Here is a 23568-nt window from a genome sequence, read left to right on the forward strand (position 1 = left end):
GAAAGTAACCTGCCCACATTCGCACAGCTAGAAAATGTTTGGAGTTAGGATTCTAATTCTGGTCCATCTAATTTGAAAGCCCGTGGAGTGTCCTCCTGACTTCGGGGAGTTGGTGGGGAGGGTAGACTCACAAATGCCGTGGGCCTGCTGAGGAAGGGGCAGTCACTTCCTGAGGAATTGGGGAAGGTGCTCGCTGCATCGGAGAGCTGGCATTGAAATAAGTCTTGAGGGCTGAGTTAGAGGACAGAGAGAAGAGGGGACAGTGGATGGGGCTGTTGGTAAAGCGTGTGTCAAGGCGCAGAGGAATGGAAGCTCGTGGCGTGTTTAGAGAGTGGCGAGAAGTCCACCTTGGCTGCGGTGTGGGGCACGTTAGAGAGAGGAGTAGGATCTGAGATTGCAAAGCCTTGGTGCCAGAGTGAGGAGGGCCACGTGTGTGCCACGCTAGAGACTTGGCATCTAAGCAATATATAGCCATGAAAGTTTTAAGGTAGAAGAAATTTCATGATTAGATGGGAACCTTACAAAAATCACTTGGGCAACAGCATGGAATAGAGACTGAAGAAGAGAAAACTGGAGGCTAGAGACCCAGGGCCGCCACGTGAGGTTGTGCGGATTGTTCACTGCACAAGCGTATGTGTGAGTGGTGGGTAGTGGGGACCGATAACCATTCAGCATATTACTCACCAAGCTGTGCACTCTTGGGGCTGGGCCTGCCTAGAGAGAGCATCTTTTAAAATTTACACAATAGGATGCTTTACTTGCCTTTTAATTGCTTATAAAATAATAGGAGAGATTAGACAAGGAAATAACCATGTGCCCGAAGGCCTAAGAATCTGGAGGTGGACATGGTGGTCTGTCATTACCTATGAAATTGGACATGTTCCCCATCCTCTCAAAGTCTATTTCCTCATCTTTAAAGGAGAATTGATAATGGGATCTAGTAGGGCCCTGGACAGAGCAGTTAAGGGGTATTGGTAAGAGAAGGAGGTAGACATACGAGATGGTAAAATAATATGTCTGGGACTGGAAGCTGCTGCTAGCAGTTAACCCTGTGAATGTGATGGGAAGTGTGTTAAGAGGTTTACGTGTTTCATCTTATTTAATTCTCTGTCAGTTCTAAGAGGTAGATGTTATTGCCCTGTTTTAAAGATTTTGACACTGAGACTCAGGGAAGTTAAATAACTTCTTTAATGTCACACGCATAGGGAGTGGCATAGTCAAGACTTGAACCCAGGTCTGTGTGACTCTCATGTCTATGCTCTTGACCACTGTGCTTTGCCTAGAATTAATCTGTTCTGTATGTTGAACTCCCTTAATACCTTACTTGAATTTCTCTGATAACATATTCTGATTTTATCTTTTATTGTTTTTAACTTGAATTGGGTCATAGTTATTTGCAAAATCTTTAATTTAATGGACTGTAAGATCCTGAAGAACTGGGATCCAGTTTTATTCCTTTTTTTTGGTCTTTTATAACCCTTTGCTCAATAAAATATGTGTTGATAAGATGACTAATCTCTAAGACTTTTTCAGTCTCCTAAAATTCAGTAATTTTTTCTTATATGTGTAAAGCTTCAGTTGCGGTTATAGTCAAGTAGAACTTAAAAAGAGGGTCTTGGATTTTACTTTGACATCTAGATTGATCACTAAAGTTTTAGGAAATTCCTAATTGTCGTTTCATCTGAAAAATAATTTGTGAGTTGCTGTCCAAGGCTAAAGCTGAGATTACAGTGCACTTCTTGCAAGCACGTGTGCTTGCTGCTGCATTGCTGTGGCATGTATAAAACTCACTTGTCTTAAATGATATTTTTGGGTCCGTAAAAAAAATGTTAACACTGTCATTCATGCAGGAAAGGACATCAGTTTGTAAAAATGTGTGGATCCTTGGTGCTGAAGGTCACTGTTTTATGGTTCCTACTGGACTCAGATTTAAAGAACAGATAGATGTGCTTTTCCAGCCCAGGGCATGTTATCAGAGGCCCTGGAGTCAGACTGCGTAGCTTTGCATCCTAATTTCTCCGCTTATAAACTCTGTGACCTTTGGCAAGAAAGCATCTGTAAAATGAGGATGGGTGAGAAAACAGGTTGTGATGATAGGTTAGTGTGCCTGGTTCGTTGGGAATTTGTTGTTGTTGTTAGTGCCATTGAGTAGGTTCTGACGCCTAGCGACCCTGTGTACAGCAGAGCAGAACCCTGTGCGGTCTTTTTGCATCATCCTCCCACTTTCTGGTGCTGTATCAGACAGTGCTTCACTGCTATTCATAGGATTTTCTTGGCCATTTTTTCTGGAAGTGGGTGGCCAGGTCCTTCTCATTGGGAATTTAGGGGAAAAAAACATCCTCATCCAGATGGGAGCCACTTTTGCTAAGATACTCATTAAAGGAGGCCAAAATTGTGAGCTTGTAGGACAGAATTTGACACTTCAATATTGTAGCCCATGTTTATCCCAGGATGACCCTTTGTTGCTTTTAAACTAGAGTTCAGGTTCTCTTGTAACTACTGCATCTACTTCGTGAACTCTAAGGAGGCAGTTTAAGCTTTGTTTTCTGCTCTCTGTGCTTGAAGAGGGTATGAAATGATGGCTTTTAAGAAAATGGAAGATGTTGTTCGAGATCAGCGTTGCCTCTGGGCTTTGAAAAACTCTGGGGTTTCTTTCGTCTTCCAGGAGAGGAGCACAGTGAGCTGTGAGAAGGGAAGGCAGGCCCTGGGGATGTTTCCTAGCTCGTCTCTGCCGCTGTTAGTGGAAAAGAGGAAGGTAAGAGCCCGTAAGGAGCTCTGATAGCCTCAGTAGACAGTGAGTTCAGGTGTGTGTGCTGGAAATGGGGCACGGGGAGCTTCTGACATCCGTGGGCCCCTGCTTGGCCCGAAGGGAAGGTGAAACAGCAGCAGAATTGGTCTCAGAACATTGCTCTGCAGCCAAAATAAACTTACGCCTGTCTGTCAGAGTTTCTTTTCTTTCATAAATTTAAAGTTGCACAAAGATTCATGATGTTATTCCCTTTTGAGGTTTTATATCTTAGATTGCTGGAAGAGCAAGTTAGTTGGATAAAAATACTCTTCAGACCCGATCTTATTCTTATAGTTTTTGACTGTTTAGTTTTGCACTTTAGAGTAAGTGCAAACTTGGCCTGTCCATTCTTGATAGGGAAAAGCAGGAGCTATCAATAAATGCTGAATTTCAAAACCATTTCCGGGGTCATCTTCTCCCACCATGCGACCCCTGCAAAAAAGCTTCGGTCTCCTGTGAGCTGATAATTCCTGAATGCGTGGGGACTTTGGTGGTGAAAATAAAATCAAATTGCATACCTTTCCCTTTTATTTGTGAGCTAATTGTTGTCTTCCTGTATTTCAAAGCAGATGTTAAATTCTTCCTTTGATGTTCAACAGTAGACAGACTCCAGTTGTGTGTTACACGTCTTGGTACAAATACCTTGTTTGACTGAAGATCGACTCTTCCAAATTAAATTTTGATGGTTACGTTTTGATCTGGAGCCACAGAATAGAATGGCAATTTATTCTTACGTTCCACACACATTTATTGGGCTCCTGCCTGGCCATTTTCATAAATTGTTTTCAAATCTCACACATACCACAAAAACCTCACAAACTAGATAGTGCTGTCTCTGTTTTGTAGATGAGAAAAATAAGGCATACAGAGTGATTAGGACTATTTTATAGATATGAAAAAAAAGGCAAAGAAAGTGCTTAGAAAACTTGCTCCCGGTCACATTGCTATTAAGTGGCTGAGGATTTAACAGGAGATTTTTTGGCTGACCCCAAAGCTGTTCCTATAGTGGAGCTGCCTTTTAAGAAAAGATAATCGATGGAGGAAAGATCTTGAGGAGTTGCAATAAAAAAAAGGGTTAAGCATGAGCCCCTCATTCCTGCATTTACTCAGCAGATATTGACTGAGTGCCTATTTTGTGCTAGGTACTCTGCAAGGTGCTGGAAATTCATTGGTGGGCAAGACATGATCAATCCCTCACCAGCTTCAAGGAGGAAACAGGATTTCAAGAAAGAGTGTTTGCTCCCCCAAAAAGCCGCAGTGTCTTGGTTGGGAGAGGTAGACATTTTGACACCTTAACAAAAGTTGTTTAGTTTATTATTCTTTTACATCAGTGTGCATATTCAATCATCTACAAAGAAACAGAGGGATGGCTTTGCTAGAATACTTGGCAATTGTGCTCCTTGCGTGGGCTGCTTAGCACATGCAGAAATGGAGGTTGGAGTGAAACTGTATTGAGTTTTAAACAAACTGTTGCAAACAAAAATTTGAACACTTACCTGGCAAGAACTGTATCTAATTCAGCTTGGAATTCCCCATTTTATATAGGAGGTACTTAGCACAGTGCCTGGTGTGTAGCAGGTACCCATTAACTCTGGTGGATTGGCTTAAGTGATGGGAAATAAAATAGGGAAGAGAGGGGAAAGGAGACTCATAAAGAAGGGGATAAGTTAAGGTAATATCAAGGAAGAGTGTGAGGGTGGCAATAAACTCAACCAATAAATAAGCAAGAAGAGAACATGACATGACGGACTTAATTCCCCTGTACAAACTGTTTTAATATCCAAGGCGAGGAGGAGCTGTGTTTAGGGAATCTGGAAATGCCATTGGGTTTGGGTGCTTGAGAGAGACAGCAGCCTTCTTTTAATCTTCTTATTTGACTCCTCTGACTTTGTGTTCACATATGAACCCTCTGTGTGTGCTTTCCCACCATGGACTTTATTTCACTTTTTGAGACTTTTGGCTTTAGCACAGTATTTGGTTCTTTAATAAATAAGTTTGCTAGGACAATCCTGACTATGCCTGTTTTCTGTTGTTATTTTTGATAATGTCCCCTTTCCATATCAAGCGTCCTGGTTTGGATGATAAATTAAAAGGCCACCCCACTAACAAGGGAATTTGGTGGCATTTTCTATCTTTAAAAAAAAACTTCATAGCATTTAGACTGCTTTGATGAATTAACTTAATGTGGATATAGTACCAGTAAAATTACATATGAAACTAGTGTCTGATCTCTTATAATAAGTAGAAAGAAGAGAAAATAGGTGGTAGCTGAAAAGAATCAGCTGTAGAGAGAAAGAAGTTGATTTTGACAAAAAGAACTTTAGTTACAAGTAACGGCTGGGATAGCCATATGAGAAAGGGCATTTAAAGGTTATTGTGGTGATGGGTAATGCTTCAGGGAATCTGGCATCCTTTGAGAAAATCTTGTCATCATCAGTAGTTTTGTTCAGTGTTTCCACAGCAGTGGTAATTCAATTCAGGTGCATTTTCATTTGTCTCTAAGTAAAAAGTAAAAGAAATAATTTCTTAGAACAGAGATTTTGTCAGAGGTTTAAAGAAATGGCTTGAGGGAAAAATTGTTAAATTCATATTTTTTCTCTTAAATCGTCTTAAATTATGTCTTTTGTTGAAACTACTGGTAATTTAATCAAATGAGACATTCACATAGGGCCTCCAAGGGCCTTAAAAAAAATGTATGTTGGGGTTTTTCTCTTAATAAGCAAGGTTAAATTGGTTTTATAGTTCATATACATGGATTTAAAGAAAAAAACTAGTATTTTGTTGTACAAATATATGTAAAGGCTTTAGATATTCAGGTAATGCTTGACAATAATTGCAGAATGAGAGTTGGGTGTAGAATTAAAACCATGCTTTTAACCAGTATTTTCCATATCAATATTTTAGAGATAGTGATGCATTTACCTTCAAGTCCCGTAGTTTCTTGTTCTCTGCAGTGTTACCTTTCATTGGAGCATAGATTTCCAGAGTAGGGGACTGTTTTTACACAGTCCCCAAATTCTGTTTGTTTTGGAATTAAATTCTGGCTCTGCCGCTGGCTATCCGTGGATGAGTTCTTCCTCTGAGCCTCAATTTTCTAGCCTATAAAATGGGAATAATGATATCTGATGCTTAGAGTTTCTTAATAGGATGTTTATTCATTCCTGAATCTGGGATAAACACTAAGCGTATAACACAAAGGTTAGGGTTCTCCCAGGCTTAGGAATTAATAGCAGATATTAAGGATGGAGAGACGTGTTATTGTTGGAAGGGTGAAACTCAAAATAGTCAACAACAGAGGTCGGCCGGTGGTGTAGTGGTTAAGTTCATGAACTCTGCTTTGGTGGCCTGGGGTTTGAAGGTTCAAATCCTGGGTACAGACCTAGCACCACTTGTCAGCCCACATTGTGGTGTCATCCCATGTAAAATAGAGGAAAAATGGCACAGATGTTATATCAGCGACAATCTTCCTCAAGCAAGAAGAGGAAGATTGGCAGCAGATGTTAGCTCAGGGCCAATCTTCCTCACACACACACACAGAAGTCAATAGCCAGTTTCTGGCAGTCTGAATGGATGCTGACTGTGAACATTCTGGACAGTCATCACTGTGCTCACCAGCTGAATATCAGCCTATATTGTCAGTATTGAGAAATGTGTTTAACCTGTGATGATTTGTAAGGAAACCCATTGTGTCTCCTAGTTATAAATTAATGCCTCCTCCTTTGAGAGGATAAGTAAAGGACACCATCTTCATATGATGAGATGAGCCCAGCCTTCGTACCTGGATTCCTGTCCCAAAGGTTCACCTTTTCTTTAGGGACCTTCTTAATCATTGCTGCCAGCACTGTGCTAGCTCTTTGGGGACTCTGCTTTCCCATTTTCCACTCCATCCCTAGCCTGAGAACATGTTCTTAATTCCTGTAGTAGATCAAAGCTGAGTTTATGACTTTTAACAAAACCCTGAGAGTCTCATAAAATTGGCTACTAGATACAGCAGGCCTAGACCCATCCTCACTGAGCCCTCTACAAGGCTGCCTCTGGCCTAGACCACCAACCTCCACCCCGGGAACTGACTTTACATCTGGATGTAGAGTCCAGACATCAAAGAGATTGAGGCCCTGGAAAGGGAGGATTTCCCTCTTCCTTCTGCCAGGTCTTTCCTTGCTAGTTCCTGTTTATCTCAGGCTCTGCCTCTTCCCAAGATAATTGACCCTGGGAAGTCCACCTCTCATGGGGCAGACCCTCACCCCTTTCCACAGGGATGGGATAGCCACAGCTATGAGAAAGTCCAGTATCAGTACAAAAGCTTCCATATAATTCTAGGAGTTTCCTTTCCTAGGACAGGGTTGAATTGGTTTAACCATATTGGGCATATACTGATGTGGTTAAGAGTCTTGAAGAAATTGTTTTGTGATCACTTCACACCTGTTAGATTGGCTGTCATCAAAAAGACAAGAGATAAAATGTGTTGGTGAGGATGTAGAGAAAAGGGATCCTTGTGCACTGTTGGTGGGAATGTAAATTTGATGCAGCCACTATGGAAAACAGTATGGAAGTTCCTCAAAAAATGAAAAATACAACTACCATATGATCCAGCAATTCCACTTGTGGGTATATATTCGAAGGAAATGAAATCATTATCTAGAAGAGATATAGGCACCCTCATGTTCATTGCAGCATTATTTACAATAAGCCAAGATATGGAAACAGCCTAAGTGTCCAGCAACAACTGAATGGATAAAGAAACCGTGACACACATACACACACACAAACACAGTGGATGGAATATTACCCAGCCATAAAAAAGAAGGAAATCGTGCTATTTGTGACAGCATGGATGGACTTTGAGGGCATTATGCTAAGTGAAATAAGTCAGAGAAAGGCAAGTACTGTATGATCGTACTTATATGTAGAATCTAAAGAAATCGAACTTAGAGAAACAGACAACAGACTGATGGTTGCTTGAGGTGTGGGGTGAGGAATAGGGGAAAGGGGAGCAGTTGGTCAAAAGGTACAACCTTCCAGTTATAAGATAAATGAATTCTGGGAATGTAATGTACAGCGTGGTGACTATAGTTAACAATACCGTGTATATATATGAAAGTTACTAAGAAAGTAGATCTTAAAAGTTATCACCAAAAGAAAAAAAATTTGTAACTATGTATGGTATTGGATGTTAACTAAACTTATAGTGATGATCATTTTGTAATATATACATGTATGAAATCATTATGTTGTGCACCTTAAGCTAATACAGTGTTACATATCAATTATATCTAACGAAAACTGGGAAAAAAAAGGGATGATTTTGTGTGGAGACTTTTTCTACCAACATACTAAGGTGGTACTGCTGACCGTAAGCTCAATAGTTTTATTAGAGAAGATGGAGGAACACAGGAAACCTGGGATCTGGTCCTGGTTTTGCCACCTGCTAGTTATGTGACATTGAGGCACATAGGTACCTTTTCCTGGGGTCCTCGTTTTCTTTTCCATAAAATGATTTTCACCTGTAATATGATTTCTTAAGGTCCTTGTCAATCAGAAATTCTATGAATCTATAACTCCTAAAAGTACACACTACAGTTTTTGAACAGATTGAACCTATCTTTATCTGCTGATGGTGGTTTCCATAGTTAACACTGCCCTGGTTTGTGACTGTAGCTGTTTTTTTTTTCTTGTAGAAAACTGGCTTTGGTATCTGTAATGCTGGCTTTATGGAATGAGTTTGGAAGTGTTCTTTCCTCTTCAATTTTTTTAGAAGTTTGAGAAGGATTGATATTAATTCTTAAAATGTTTGGTAGAATTCACCAGTGAAACTATCTGGTCCTGGCCTTTTCTTTGTTGGGAGGTTTTTAATTACTGATCAGTCTCATTACGAATTAGAAGTCTGATTTTCTTTCTTCATAATTCCATCTTGGTAAGTTGTGTGTTTTTAGAAATGTATTCATTTTACCTAGGTTATCAAATTTGTTGGCATACAATTGTTCCTAATACTCTCTTATAATCCTTTTTATTTCTGTAATGTGATTGTGTTCTCTCTTATTTCTGAATTTAATTGTCTTCTCTTTGCTTTTCTTATTCAGCCTAGCTAAAGGTTTGTCAATTTTGTTGATCTTTTTGAGGAACCTACTCTTGGTTTTGTTGATTTTTCTCCCAGTTTGGCTTTTATGACTTTTATTTATGAGTCATTCTTACGCTAAGCAAATTGATCTTATGTATTAATTTATATTAGACCCCTGCATTTTGTTTTTGTAGTTCAGCACTGAATCAGACTCCTTTGCTTTACATAGGTAGATGTATGAAGTCATTGATTTTAAAATAATGAAGCTGACTGTTTCTGCCATTTTTCTTTTCTTGGGTTATGTTTTTGTCTCCCTGCTCATTGTAGTTTGTTTTCTATAATTTGTTGCATTGTTGTGGTTACTTTTTCAGAGACAGTTAAGATAGTGTCCCTTGATTTTGTTGTGAATTGGAAAGTTCCTTTTATTTTCTTTATGCTAAATTGCTAAAAGTTCTGGTGAGATTAATTAGCTTTTATTATTTTAATAAAAAGCCAGTATTATTCATAAAAATGGGTAAACTTAGGGAAGAAAACTTAGAGGACTAGTAGATGGAAAATTCCAAATTTTAATTCTGTTTTGTGAACCATAATGTTTCATTCACAGATGGGGCTTATTACCTCTCCCCCTCCCACCCCCCCATGCAAAAATTTTGATGTTACCAAAATTCAATGAATAGCCCTCTCTATGAACCGATAGGCAGTTTCAGCATTACTTTTAAGAAAGTACCACTCAAAACAATTCATTTCATAGCTTCTTTTAGAGAGGAGTTAAAAATCTTGTTTAGCCCTCTTGGTTGACCTTAATTTCTTTTTGATAATCCGTTTGCTGAATCCATTTGGTCCAGATACACTTCATCTCAGGGACATGATGAACATGCCTTCTGTTGTGTGATGTCCTTGTTCCTCTCATTGTCTCAATCCTTAGATAGATCTTCTATTTGTGAATCAAATGATTTATCTGATTGAGAGATTTCTATCCATTTCCCCACCGATTTGTAAGTTTCTTATTATCTAATCATTACTAATGATCACTTTTATTTTACCAGTAATTTCCTATATAGTTACTTATGATATATTCTATTTATTGACACTAAGACACACATCTTTCATATTTTAACTTTCTTGAAATTTGGTGTATCTTGCAATTGCTGACATTTCACAACTATTATTCTCAGCACTTTGTTTTTATTCTTAGTACATAAAATGGTGGGGCGTCTTCCAATAGCACTTGGATTTATCGAAATAAGTTACTATTAATAATTGTAACAATTACTGTTAAGCATGTAATATTAAAAATAATACTTTTACAAATAGGATCTATAAATGACAATATAAACATCAAATTTTACAAAAAATTTAGAGTGGAAAAGACTCACCTATAAGCTCCGACTCTGTATATTTAAACCAGTGTTTTTTTGTATGTATTCCATTCTAATCTTTTTTCACATATGTACATATTTTTATTTGGTGGTAGTTATGGTTACACATCTTATTGTTTATTTTTTTTACTATTATAGATAATTTTCCTCTGCCACATGCCTTCATATATGTCATTTTTACTAGCTCCATAATCTATCCTGTGCTTGACTATAATAAAACAGCACATTGCCCACTTGTTGAAAATTCAGAATGTTGCCATTTTCCTGTTATGAATAGTGCTTCACTGAACATCTTTTTTGCGTATTTTTTATTATTAATTTTGGCCATTTTCTTAATGAAATGTAACTTTGTAGAAACTTCCTGTACTTTGTTTTGTTGTTAAGAATCAATCTTTGTATTCAGGTAAATCACCAAATAAATAGCTACTGTTGTAGCACCATTCATTCATTTATTTATTCATCATCAACAATATGTTGGATTATTATATCTTCAATAGGTGCCAAGAGCTAAGTACTAAAAGTGCATTAGGACGCCCCTCTGACTTCTAATATCTCATATTCTATTGGGAGACTTAAGACTGGTCGAAAATAAATATTACAGTATGATGACTAACGTTGGAAAGATACGGTAAAGTTTCTTAGATGCATGAAATTGCCTTTTACAGCATTGTTTATTGGTATCCTTAATGATATGAGAGGTGTGGACATATTTATGTCACATAAAATAAAAAAAAATGATGTGTATAATAGGCTTACTAATCTGACAGAAAATGGCCCTGTTGGACCTGTCCAACCTCTTTTCCTTCAAGTCTAAACCCTTCTAGGAGGCCTGTGATCATGTGTTTGTCCAGAGTTCCATGTGTTATGTTTCTCCGATATGCTAAGATCCTTGTTGACAGTCACTGTGTCGCATGCCTCATTCCTGTTCCACATCTACTGTAGACTGCTATGTTTGTAGTAAGTGTTGAAGGATTGGTGGTTCATTTGACTTGCTTTCAGTTACTTCATTTTCAAATGAGTGACAATATTTCACCATTTTGTACTTTCCTTAGAACTTCATTGACTATCAGTTTACATTCTGGGATATTGGTGAAATCAATGCCATTTTAATTACATCTTATCATAATTGTGAAAAAAAAAAACAGATGAAGAAAATGTTTGAGAGATTATATAATCCAAAAGAGATTTTTTATAGTAAAAGTTGAAAAATCTGCTGCTTTTGATGGTCGGAAGCAGAATCTATACAGGACAAAATAAAATCCCTCTGTGTAAATTTCTGGATGATCTCTTAAGCCATTGTAGAGGGGAAAAAACCAAATATTTCTATACAACTAAGTATTAATTCAGGCTTTGGATACAATGAGCCTGTTTTGGAAATAGCTCTTTAGAGTTCTACCATTTTGAAGTTCATGAGCTAGCTATGAATTTGCCCTCCTTCAAACTTATGCATAAGAAACTGACCCTTATTTTTAAATTTCTCAAAAAGGTAGTCTTGGAAACAGCTTTTGAGATTGATTTCTTGGGATTCCCTCCCCCCCACTCCCGCGCTTTTCTCTTTTCATTTCAGAAACCTAAGTAGCGGAATTGTGCGTTGTTCTTTTCAGAGCAGTGGTGATTAGATTGCATATTTACTTTGATACACACACATATTGCTGTGCAGATTCCACTGTCCATTGTGACCCCCAAATGAAATGAGGAGGGGGCTATCTGGGGTTGGCTGAGATAAATTTATCTCAGCTTTCAAAACAGTGAGTGAGCATAGTATAATTCACTTGGACAACTGTGGAATGGAACTCTTGTTTGAGCGGCCGTTAGATATTTCATGGGAACTGACTGCACAGAAGAAGAACATATATGGTAAAGACGGTTTGGCAGTTGATAGAATTTGAAGTAGCATTTACATCATCAACTGAAATAAAATTAACTTTTTCCCAAGGTGATTCGTAGCCTGACTTCTATGACTGAGGGGTTGATCTCTTGGCAAGTCTTTTTGAAATAACACCACAGGCAGGGAAATTATATGCGTATATCAGGCTTTGCATTTGCTTTTAAGCCTTCTTTACAGGGTGTGTATAATCTTGTTCTGTACAACTGACAAACACCATAATTGTACTTTGTCATGAATTTAACTGTAGCTGTACTTGGTCATGAAAGACTTGCTCAGTTTCCAGAAACAATGGGCACCACAGAGAGAGGCTTTGCATCCACGTTTCTATTAATGTTGTTACTGCATTTGACTCTTTTATGAAGCCCTTTTGGTCACATCAACAGTTTGTTCTAAGCTATCTGTCTTAACTTCTGGCTTCGTCTGCAAAATCTATGTGGTTAGCATGAGACATATGCAGATAAATTGCCTAAGGTTGAGCTCTCTCAGACTTGGAACTAAATATGCTACAGTATGCTGATCTGATGGATGCAGCTTTTCAGCAATATTGATGTTTCTACAGTTGAATATAAATCTTTGGATGCCTTGGTTTGCATTTTCATATTCATGTTCAGTTCTTGACCACTAGTTTTCAAACAGCTTCATCTCTCAGAAAGCTCAGTTTGAAGTAGAAAGACAAAGAAAATTGTTCTTTCTCACCCACTGTTCTTCTGCCCACTCACAGCAAGAAGAATCATGAGTGTGAGTCTTTTGCCAGATGTAAATAGTGTCAACTCCCAATTCACAAACTGATTATGTTCCCATGGCTTATTGTAAAGTCACTTAGTGGTTTTGCAGTTGGAATCTGTTTTCTAGGAAGGGTAGATGAGCCTACTGAAACTTCTTTAACTCATACCATTCCAGCTGCATAGTTTTATTTGTGCCTTCAAACCTAGCCTTCCCCCATGTTTCCCTGTGGAAAAATGTCCTTGGTTCTGCTTTGGTATCTAGTGGAACATAAACATTTCATTGTTAACTTCAGCAGACAGCCACCCTATCTTTACGTGTGTATCCTGGCTAGTGTATCAGGCAGTGTTCTGAGATAGAAGCAATGGAGACTGGCTACATCTTTTAAGCAGAGAAATAATTTATTGAGAAGATATTGGGTAGTTTCTGGAATTCCTGGAAGTCAGAAAAAGGGCAGGAGCAAATAGAGACTATGCAGCCAGATTCATAGCCAAGGTCATTTGATATGATTAGTTCTATGCAGGATGGACTTTGTCACTGAACATTGGACCATGCTGTTCCCACTGCCCATACCACTGGGACCAGACACTGCTATCAACTCTTCAATTCAGCCTTTGCTGCCTCTGGGCACTGGATATTGTTGCCTTCACCCATGATAATCTTCACCTGCACCTGCTTCTTTGTTCAGCTCTAGATTCAGGGTTGGCCAAGGCTAAGTCATGTCCCCATGCCTTAGCTGCAAGGGAGCCTGGGAAGGTGAGTGTCCAGCCATTTTTGCATCTATATTGATAAGCATGGCTCTCATCAATACTCACATGATGAGGAATTCCCCAAATAGAGGAAGGAAGTTCAGGTGCTGGGTATTCTCCATCCTTCTCCTCTTTATAAGGGCAAATTTCACGATAAGCAGTCAGAGTGGGCTCTTGTGGAAGGGAAGTAGTCAACATGTTTATCCATCTGAAGCTACAGGTAACGACCTCTGTGATAACAAAGATGACTGATACTTCCTTTTGCCCTGGTGTCCAGGGAACCTTTCACCATATGTTAACTAAAGCTAGAGGTGTGACTTGACAATTTAGGCATATTTGATGTCTCACAGTGTGTTCTTTATTACCTTAAAATAAAATGCATTAAATTGAATTTTAAGAATTTGATTGGGGAGGGCAGATTAAGACTTATCTACTTCCTTACTTATAGTATAAGATGAAATTTCACAATATCAGTTTGTCTTATATGGTTGGACGTTTTTTATATTTTGTTGATCAGTTCCTGCCTTTTTAAAAATTTATCTTTTATTTGCAATAATACACATATATAGCTTACAAATTCCTGCCTGCTTATTTACGTTGTCATTTTCTACTTCTCAGAGGCAACTACTTTGAATTCAGTTAGCTCATCTGATGCTTACTTCCATATAGCTAATTAACATGTTTGTATTGATATTTCTTAATTTTTAAAAGAATTTTAGGCATTAAACATTGAATTCCTATTAAGGAAGATAAGGGGTTAGCTCTCTTTTATTCTCCCTCTCTTAAATACTTCCCTTCACTCTCCAAGATAGTTATATCTCAATTTGTTTTCACTGCAAATATTTTTCTCAGCTGAGCTGTGCAGTGTACTGTGATTTTATTTTCTTTTTTGTGCAGCATATTAAAAAATAGGGGTTTTTTTGGCTTCATATTCTATTTTATTTTAATTCTTCATTCCCAAATTCTCAAATAAGATCAAACAGAACGGCTTGTCTCTCAGTTCTTTTATACGTGTGACGTTTTTCCTGGAGTCTTCTGCTTGCCTGCTCCGTTCTGGACTGTGTACTCTTGGGGCCTTATGCATAGTTGTTGACCTGGAATTTTCCTTTGTATCATGTTGGGAATTCTTGATTGATCTGTTTACTGGATGGCATCTCTCCTGGTTTCATCTCTCTTTTTGGGAGGCACATTTCCCAGTTGCTTCTTGAGAAAGAGTGTGTATGATGTAATTTTTTTGAGATCTGGCATGTGTGAAAATACCATTTAGTTGCTCCTCACATAATGATTAATATAGAATTTAAAGTTGGAAATTATTTCCTCTGAGAGTTTTGGAGGCCTTGTTCCATTTTCTTCTGCTTCCAGTTTTGTTTATTGAATTGTTGGATGCTTTTCTGATTCTGGTTACTTTATATGTGACTTTTTTTTGGAGCGGGGGGAGCTTTTAGAGCCTTTTTAAAAATCCTATAAATGTTCTGAGATTTCGTCATAATGTGTCTTGGTGTGTAACTTTTTTCATTCATTGTGAAGATTTTTGCAGGGGGTGATGTAGGATAATTTTCTTCCCACTGTTTTCTGTATTCTCTCTTTTCTGGAACTCTTATTTGTCAGGTGCTGGAATTTTTGTATTTTTCCTCCAGCTTACTTATCGTTAAAAAAAATTCCTGATTTCTGTCCTTGTATCTTTTTGTTTTACTCTTGGGGAACATTTGCCTCTATTATCTTCTAATCTTTATGGGTTTTTTATTTCTATGATCATCATATTAATTTCTAGGAGCTCTTTCTTGTTCTTACAGTATTTCTGTTTTACAGCATCCTATTCTTTCTTGCTTTATGGATGCAATATCCTTTACCTCCTTGGAGTTATTAATAATATATATATGAAGTTCTGTCCTGCTCCCAGCATTGACTCTGTTTCCTCCTGAAGTTCCCGTCTGTCGTGTTAGACTCTTCATCGCGTGTCTGGTGATCGTTTGCTGTCCATTTTTATTTATGTGGAGGCACTGGACACTGGTTTGAAGCTGTCTGTGCATGAGCAAGTTGACAAGCTCTGTCTCTTGGCAACTGGTGGCCTTACTGTAGGCTGACTTCCTCTCTTTAGAAGTCCCCTTTCTCCCTGGTTTTGGTAATTGTAGATTTCTTTTCTTAGACTGGATAGTTTCTCCAGAAAAGTCTTCCAATATCCTACTTGGCCAGAGCTCTAGGAGCCCAGCAAGGGAAGGGGCTGTGGGTCTCTCCATTCAGAGTGTGCACTTTCATTCCATCCTTTCTTTCCGTATGGTGCCTCCTCCTGGTCACTATGCCTAGCGTCCCGGAGTCCAGCCATTCTAAGGTTTAACCTTTGCGAAGAGCAAACCTGAAGTGGAAAGAGAGACTGTTGACGAGCTTTGTGGATGAGGAAGGATCTGGAGGTTTACTTGCAACATCTTGCAAGCAGTCCTCCAGTTTTCAATGCCACCTCCACACTGCCCTCTCCATCCAGCTCCTGCTTTAGATGTATCTGTGGCTGAACTTGCACTTTCCTCAGGTGCTGTGCCCCATATTGGCTTCCTTCTTCCTGATAGTTAGGTCCGTTGGCATTTTAAGTTTTGTCTGTCCCTGCTTTGAAAATTCACTCATCATTGGCCCATCTACTTTCCATTTTCCAAAATTTTTTCCATGAAGTTTTTCTTCTTGCACTCGCTTTCTTCTTGTGAGTTTCTTTCTGCCTCTTGCGTACTGTTACTTAGTGGAGTTTTGGAGGGAATGGAGTTAAGCACAAGATTTTAATCTACCACACACAACTGAAAATCTCAATTAACTTTTGAGATTTGGTTTTTCAGTTTAGATACATGGTTGTCTGGTCCATTAAAGAAGAATTAATTTGGTATTCTAGGATGGATTCCATTTACTGTACTTCTCAGTTTCATTCAGAAATTGTTACTCTCACTGTCAAGATGAACTAGGTGTTACCCTTTCTTGATTTGAGTACCTAATAGGAAAAAGGGTCCATTATCTCTAAGGTATAAATTCCAAGTCTGACATCAAACCCAGTCACAAGAATAACATACGATTTCCAACATTACAAAGAAATGACTTCCATCCCTGGGGTTTTCCACGGCTGTGATTCCAGTTGGGTCAGTATTTCTTAGATTTCCTAGTAGTTTGACTTGAGTTGTGTCCAAGCTGGAAAAACATTCTTTTCTAAGAACCGTTCTATCCAGTGGTCCCAGTTGTATTCTGCGGGATACTGAGTTTCCATGAGGCATCTCTATAGATTCTGTAGAAGAATGTCGGGCCATGACATTCTTCTCCATTCCTAGGATAAAATCACTCGGAGTATCTCTTGCAAAATGTAGAAGGTTTTCTAATGTGCCAAAAACTTACATTATTGAACATGTAAATACCACAGCTGAATCAGGACCAAAAATGATCTCTCTTTCAACTTTTCCTTAAATTTTATTAGTACTCCAATTTTAACAGTAACAACTGGTTTTCTAAATAATGTGTAATATATTCCTAAGGTATATCAAAGATTACTGTACATTTGCGATGGGCCTTATTCAACCATTATAAAGCAAAGGGGAAGTCACTTCAGATTTTCGAAGTTTTGTGTCCTGCAGGGTTTGAACGAATGTGGGGGAATCTGATCAGATTCCCAATCTAGATTTTACACAATCTTTTTTTAAAAAAACGATGTTTCCCTTCACATGGTAGAATTAAGATTTTTCTGCTTTCAGAGGCCTCATGTTTTTTGTTGATAAATCAAAATTGAGAGTATGGAGAGGTTCTGAGAGGAAGCGTTTCTATTTGAGGGTTCCTGTTTTCATCGTGATAGGTGAAGAGCGCTGGGATCTGTTTTGTGCTAAAGCTTATTAGAAGTGTCGCTGCCTCTGAGCAACAAGCAGGAAGTACTTCTGTCCTTAAAACCAAAAATAGATGCTCTTTCTCATTATCGTAACTCAAAAGGTAATCTTTTTTAATGAGATGGGCGCATCCCTTGTGGTTTTCACAGATTTAATGATCAGCTTATTTAATGCAGAGCTAGGAGAAAAATAGCTCTGGTAATAAAGATAATGGAAATTTTACTGAAAGCTAAAATAACAGTAACTTTTTTCTTTTTCTTTCTGCAAATCTTTTCACCTCTTTTGTTATTTTTGGTGCTCCTTAAAGGGATTCACCTGTGTTATTTTAACGTGTTGGTACATTTCCACATTTCTCACTGTATTTTCACTTCAACAGATCATCACAAGGGGAGAAAAAATTATTTGTAAGATTTAGATGTGTCAGGATTTAGGTATACCATGTATAGTCTAATTTGCTTTAGACAACTCTGCAAAGTGTTGTGTGTTAATGTGTTGGCAGTTGGAAGAAGAAAAATTGCTTCTTTGCTGATTTTGGAAAGTTCTACCTGTGTTTTGGAAAGTGGAGCAAGGGAAAATAAAGAGGAGAAAGTAGAAGTAATTTAAGGGGAATAAGGTCAAGTACATGAAAGTGCCTTGTAAACTGTTAAGTAACAAAGATGTTTACTATTTTTACAAGAGTTTCACTTAAAGTGAGAAAAAGAACCCACAAAGATTCAGTAAAGAAAAATAGGAAAAAGAGAAAAGGAAGAACTTGGATAGGAAAAAGTTATGGAAGGAACAAAGTAGAAATATCATAAAGGGGGCGTTTTACCTGCTAGTTTCTTTATCTGAAAATGCAGTAGTACCGCTTGTGTTTCCTATTTAAGCAGTTAAATTAAAAACATTTGATTTATTAACCAAAGGGAAAGTTCTGTTGAAAATAATTTGGGAAAAGAATCTTATATGAGGTGATGAGGGTTGGATGGAAACTGTTAGGGCGGACGACTTTCTCAGCTCTGAATAAAGATCTCTGTGTCATAGGAGGTTATGTACCATGCTTCCAGTTAATTCAGGTTTAATTGACATTTGTTGATGTCGTCTGAGCCTTTCATTTTGTTCTCATTCATACCTTTGCAAGGTGAGTATCCTTAACTCATTTTACGGATCAGGCAAAGAAGGCTAATTGACTTGCCCACAGCCACTTACTTAGCCAGTGGCAGAGCCCTGCCTTCTCCACGTTTTTGCGTTTATTCCCACATTTCCACAGATACTTCACATCAGAGCAATTGATTCTGTGTTTCTGGATATTTAGCCTGTTGGATTTCTCTAAAAGAAGTCCTTGTGAAGTAACAGTGGTCCTTTACAGCTGACACCCCCAGGGCATGATTTAGGCTTGGTTGTATTTGAACTGAATGACTTCAAATGAATCCTACTTAAGGAATACTATGTGACTTCTCTAAGAACCAAGGAATAAACAAAAAAGACTTCTCACTTGCTTAAGTATGGATTCAGAGTCCGTGTACTGGGCCCTTCAGACCTTATCGGGAGCTTGGTATTTTAAGTTCAGTTCTCTTGCACTTTTTAATTTTATTTGGTTTCCAAAATCATAGCTGACTTGAAGAAGGGAAAGGTTGGTGCTCTGACAGCGAGACTCAACTCTTGAGGGTAAGGGAGAGGAGATAACCAAACTATGAAAGACAGACAAAATATTTCCCAAAGCGTAGCAATCAGTGGCCTTTTTGTGGAGGAGCAAAGAGCGCTCTGTGCCTTGGAAGGTTGTCTTGCCGCTGGCTTTTATAGGTGGGTTTAGTCCGGTTACCAGCAGCACACACATAAAGCCAATCTTGTACTCTCCCTCTATTCCATCGATTTATCTTCTACTCAGATCTTGATTCTTCTTGGCTCTATACTTGGATCTGTAACTCCGGATTTCACCTTTGGCTCTCCAAAGTCCATGTGTATCTGTGCTTCCCTTGGTGTTTGAACTTCAGCAATCTTTTCCTTTTGATTCTCAGTGTTCTGTTTCTTTGGTAGGAACTCCGCACCTAGCTCTTGTCATGGTGGTATAAACTCAGCTTCAGCCTAGCATCTACTGGGCCAGCTCCTTTTTCTCAGAGTAAGTGTTTTCATGTTCCAACAGAGCAAGGTAATTGATAGTCATATTGATGATCCTGTGTCATGAAACAAAGATTAATCATATTCTGGATTGGAAGGCTACTTTTTAGAAAAAAAAATTAATCCAGTATGGTTGAAATTAAACCCATTTTACTACTTAGATGGGTAGTCCTTCAACTATTAGGAAAATCTTGATCATTCTCAATATCTTACTCCTTAAGTTTTCTAAAAAGCAAAAATTATACAGTATTTAACTGCAGAGTGATGCAGAGAATTATAATTTAATGAGTTATAGAATATATTATTTTTGAAGAGCATAACCCACTTTTTTAGTAGCTTTCACCAGCTTTCATATCCAAAGAAATGTTGCATTAAACAAAGCCTTTTTTTCTTTTTAACGTTTTGTTTACACATTTGTATTTTAGGTCAATAGCAGCAAATACTTAAGTAGAGATATTGTGATATCATAAAATAGTTGGAAAGGGATATAGTAGAACAAGTAGTTGTTGACATGAAATGTTTGTTTTGGAGAGAATTCTTGGCATTTTGGCCCTACATCAGCATGATAAGAATTTGTAGGAGAGGAGGGAAGCGTTAATGTATTTGTTGAGGCTTAATGTCCTTGTAGAGCATTTATGTTAGTGAATATATTATGGTAGTACCATAAATATAGTAATTAAAAAGTTGCACACTAAATGCTTTGTGGACTGGCATAAATATTCCTTTCCTCCCCTTGATGGCTTGCATTCAAGTGAATAGTGTATTGTTCATCTTGGTCTCTGAGCATTCTTAATCGAGAATGGAAAGAAGGATGGCATTCTCAAAGATTTGTTTCCTTCTTGAGATATTGCTAATCAGATGGGCAGAAATAGATTTGATGTATTCAGGACTGAGTTATTTTTTAACAGTTCAGAAAAATGTCACATAGTACATACTGCTACTACTACTACAAACAACCGCCACCACCCACTATTCCTCGCTTTTGGAAACTTTATCATTAAAGTCGTTTCCAGACAATACCAGTGTGCTGCTGTGTAACGTGTAAAATGTGTTCAATATGATCAGTGATACCTCAGAACTTATGTGTTATAAAAGAAGTGAAATGATGAGTAGTATAAATGTATATTAGGACAAAAACATAAACCTATAACTGAGTGAATTTTCAGACTTTCAAGGAAGTGAGACTTGATTATCTCATTACTATCTACTGCACCAATGGGGTGAACCTGAGCAGGTTGCTGTGTGAATGAGCATCTGGGAGGAGAGGCGCCATGCTGTTAGAGTAATGATGTCCTGTCCTTCACACAGAAGGATAACAAAGAAGGCAGACAGCTGTAAAGTGGGCAATTTCTATTTCTTTGTATGCTCAAAATGTTCGCACCTACCTATTTTCCCATTTAAGAGACATCCTGATTTTCATACTTTCATTAGTTCTGAATCCTCTTACTTAACATGCAATATTTATTTATGAGTTCATAAAGATTTTCTTCTGGGAAGAGGAAAGTAAATGAAGTTGAATGCGCATTGCAGCTTGGCTTTGAGTCAATTAGGGTGGGAAAGGAAGGAATAGAAAGACTATTTCTGTTCTCACTGTTTAATTGGCCTCCTTACCTCTTAGTTGTGAGAACTCTTCACGTATGTTTCTGTTTATTGATTTATTCCATATTTATTGACTGCTTGCTGTATGTCCTATACCCTGGGGATACAAAGATGAATGGCCCATTTAGTAGGTGTCAGATGACTTTGGAACCATCTCAATCCTGGCTGACTTCAATGATGATAACATGTTTATTTAGAATTCTAAAATTCTGTCATCTTCCAAAGATGGCCTCGAGATGTTCACATTAACAGAATAGGTAAACTGTGGAGCAGCCTCAGAGTTTTCGAAATCACATAGGCTGCCTGGAGAACATAAAATCTACTTTTTCAAGGTATTTTCCATTGCATTAAATTTTTTCTAATAAACTTTGCTACTTTTGGCATTATTGGAGTGCTTTTCCAAGAACGAGGTCACTCCACCCACTTCCAAATTTGCCAAAACCTGAGGTGGAAGAGTGGGCAGGAGGTTGAAGTGAGGTGACATCGCTGCTGTCTTAAAAGGCATTACACTAAGAAATCTCAGGAGCAGGTGCCCCTGCCAACTCCGCTCTCCCCTTCTTCTTGCCTTTACTTTCAAATGTGTGACTCTATTTTCATTAAGTTAGTCGTGCTAGGAGGGATCTTTGAATTGAAGCATCTTAAGAAGGCTTGTAAGATGGTGCGTAGTGGGTTCACTTGATGAAACTGTATGTAAGCCTTTGGAAAGGTTGGCATCCAAAACCTAAGATCATTTGAAGAAGAACGTTCTGAATCTTTTGCTTATATAGTATTTTTTGATATTATTAAGTTCTACTATAGGTGTGCTTCCCTCACAGATGCCCCTTTCCACCTTGATACGTACTGGCATATATGTTTATTTACCTTAAAACAGGGTTGGGCTACGTCAGTTTTGGAGAGCTGCATGCCATAAGCCAAGATTTTAAGATCTATATCCTCAAACCATTTACACGTTACCTCGTTCTCAGCAAAGAGCCTTGCCAACTGTTTTATCTACAATATTGATGTCATTTTGCCTCCAAGATCCCAATGCTATTAGGTGCAGACTTACTATAACCAGATTTGTCTTTATTCCTATAATTCTAATATTATTCTAAAACCAGAGGGTTGTAGATTCCCCTTCCTTTTCAAGGTCAGCCCCTTCATCTGTACTCCTGACCCTTTTCCCCCACTCCTTTGGAATCTTATCCCCTCCCTACCTCTTCCTTCTCGTACTCTCAAGCTTTCTCTGCGGATTCCTTCACTTTATTGCTGATTCCTTCAACTGTCCATTCTCCTTCCTCTTCTCTTCCACTTCCTCTGTTATCTCTGCCTCCCCCACTTCACTGAAACCACCCTCCATCGGGGTGGCCAGTGACTGCTTGAGTGTCAAATCTAAAGGTATATTTTCCATTTCTTATCCTTATTCATCTCATTGTATCCCATGGTACCTCTCTGCCTTTCTTCCTTGGTCTTTTTCAAAAGATCTTTTTCCTCTGCCGATTCTATCGTTGTTCATGTTCTCCGGGGTTCTGCTTTTAGTACTAATCCTCTAGTCTTCACTCTCTGCCCGTGTTCCTTCAGTGATGTCACCCACTAACCTAGTTTCTGCAGCTCGCTATGTCATAATCACTTGTAGGTCTTTATGCTTTGCTCAGGTTTCTTCCCCAAGCTTCACACTCAAGTCTATCTGGGTATCCCTACCCAAATCTTCTGTACCTCACTTTCCAGTGCCTCAAAGTAAACCCCTTGTCTTCCTTTTAAACTTATTCATTCTCCTGTATTCTCCACATCAGTTGTCACTCCCGTCCACCCACATGTTCTTAATCACCAAGTTGTTCTCTTAGTGTCTGGATGTTTCCCAAGTACTAATTCTTCTCTCCTTTCCCCTTCCCCACCTACTTCCACTGCCCTAATCCCCACCCTCCCTCTCCTACCTAACACAGACTGGCCTAACTGGTCTCCCTGCCTCCACTCTGCCCTGTTTGAATCTATCCAGAGAGAGTAATGCATCTCAAACCCAGCTCTGACCCAGGACAAGTCAGAGTACCTGAATATGTGCACACGGTTACGATCCGGCTCCAGGCTTCTTTCCTGGCCTCACCCTAGATGAATTACAACATACAGTTTTTTACCTCTGCCTTTTCCATTGTCTTTTCCCCCATTCCCAACTTGGCTAACTCCTATCCAGCCTGAGGACATGCCAGGCATCCCTTTTACTTGGCTGCCTTCCCTGACCTCTCCATTTCTGGGCTGGGTGCCCCTGCTGGACACAAATCTCAGTATTTGCACTCCACTGCCCTTGGGGTCTGTTGTGTGTGTGTCTCTGGCCCCACTAGACTTCACTCTCATTAAAGGCGGAAACAGTGTCTTATTCATCTTTGCAGTTCTAGTGCCTAGCACAGTGCTTAGCATATAGGAGGTGTTCAATGTGTGTTTTTTAAATGAAGAATTTAATAACGACAAATCAGT

The 23568-nt window shown here is 38.6% G+C and overlaps 1 protein-coding gene and 1 long non-coding RNA gene across 39 annotated transcripts in view; one reads left to right on the forward strand and one right to left on the reverse strand.

Annotated features, from left to right (window-relative positions):
- APBB2 (amyloid beta precursor protein binding family B member 2) overlaps positions 1-23568 on the forward strand; it is a 381357-nt gene that overhangs the window by 123002 nt on the left and 234787 nt on the right. The gene's annotated exons all lie outside the window — the stretch shown is intronic.
- Positions 15105-22699, reverse strand: LOC111772918 (uncharacterized). Its single transcript, XR_011437626.1, has 3 exons — positions 22548-22699; positions 21133-21217; positions 15105-19577 (listed from the first exon to the last, which is right to left on the reverse strand). It is a non-coding gene; the product is annotated as an uncharacterized lncRNA (long non-coding RNA).

The sequence above is a fragment of the Equus caballus genome, chromosome 3 (genome assembly GCF_041296265.1).
Source record: "Equus caballus isolate H_3958 breed thoroughbred chromosome 3, TB-T2T, whole genome shotgun sequence".
Classification (NCBI taxonomy): Eukaryota; Metazoa; Chordata; class Mammalia; order Perissodactyla; family Equidae; genus Equus; species Equus caballus.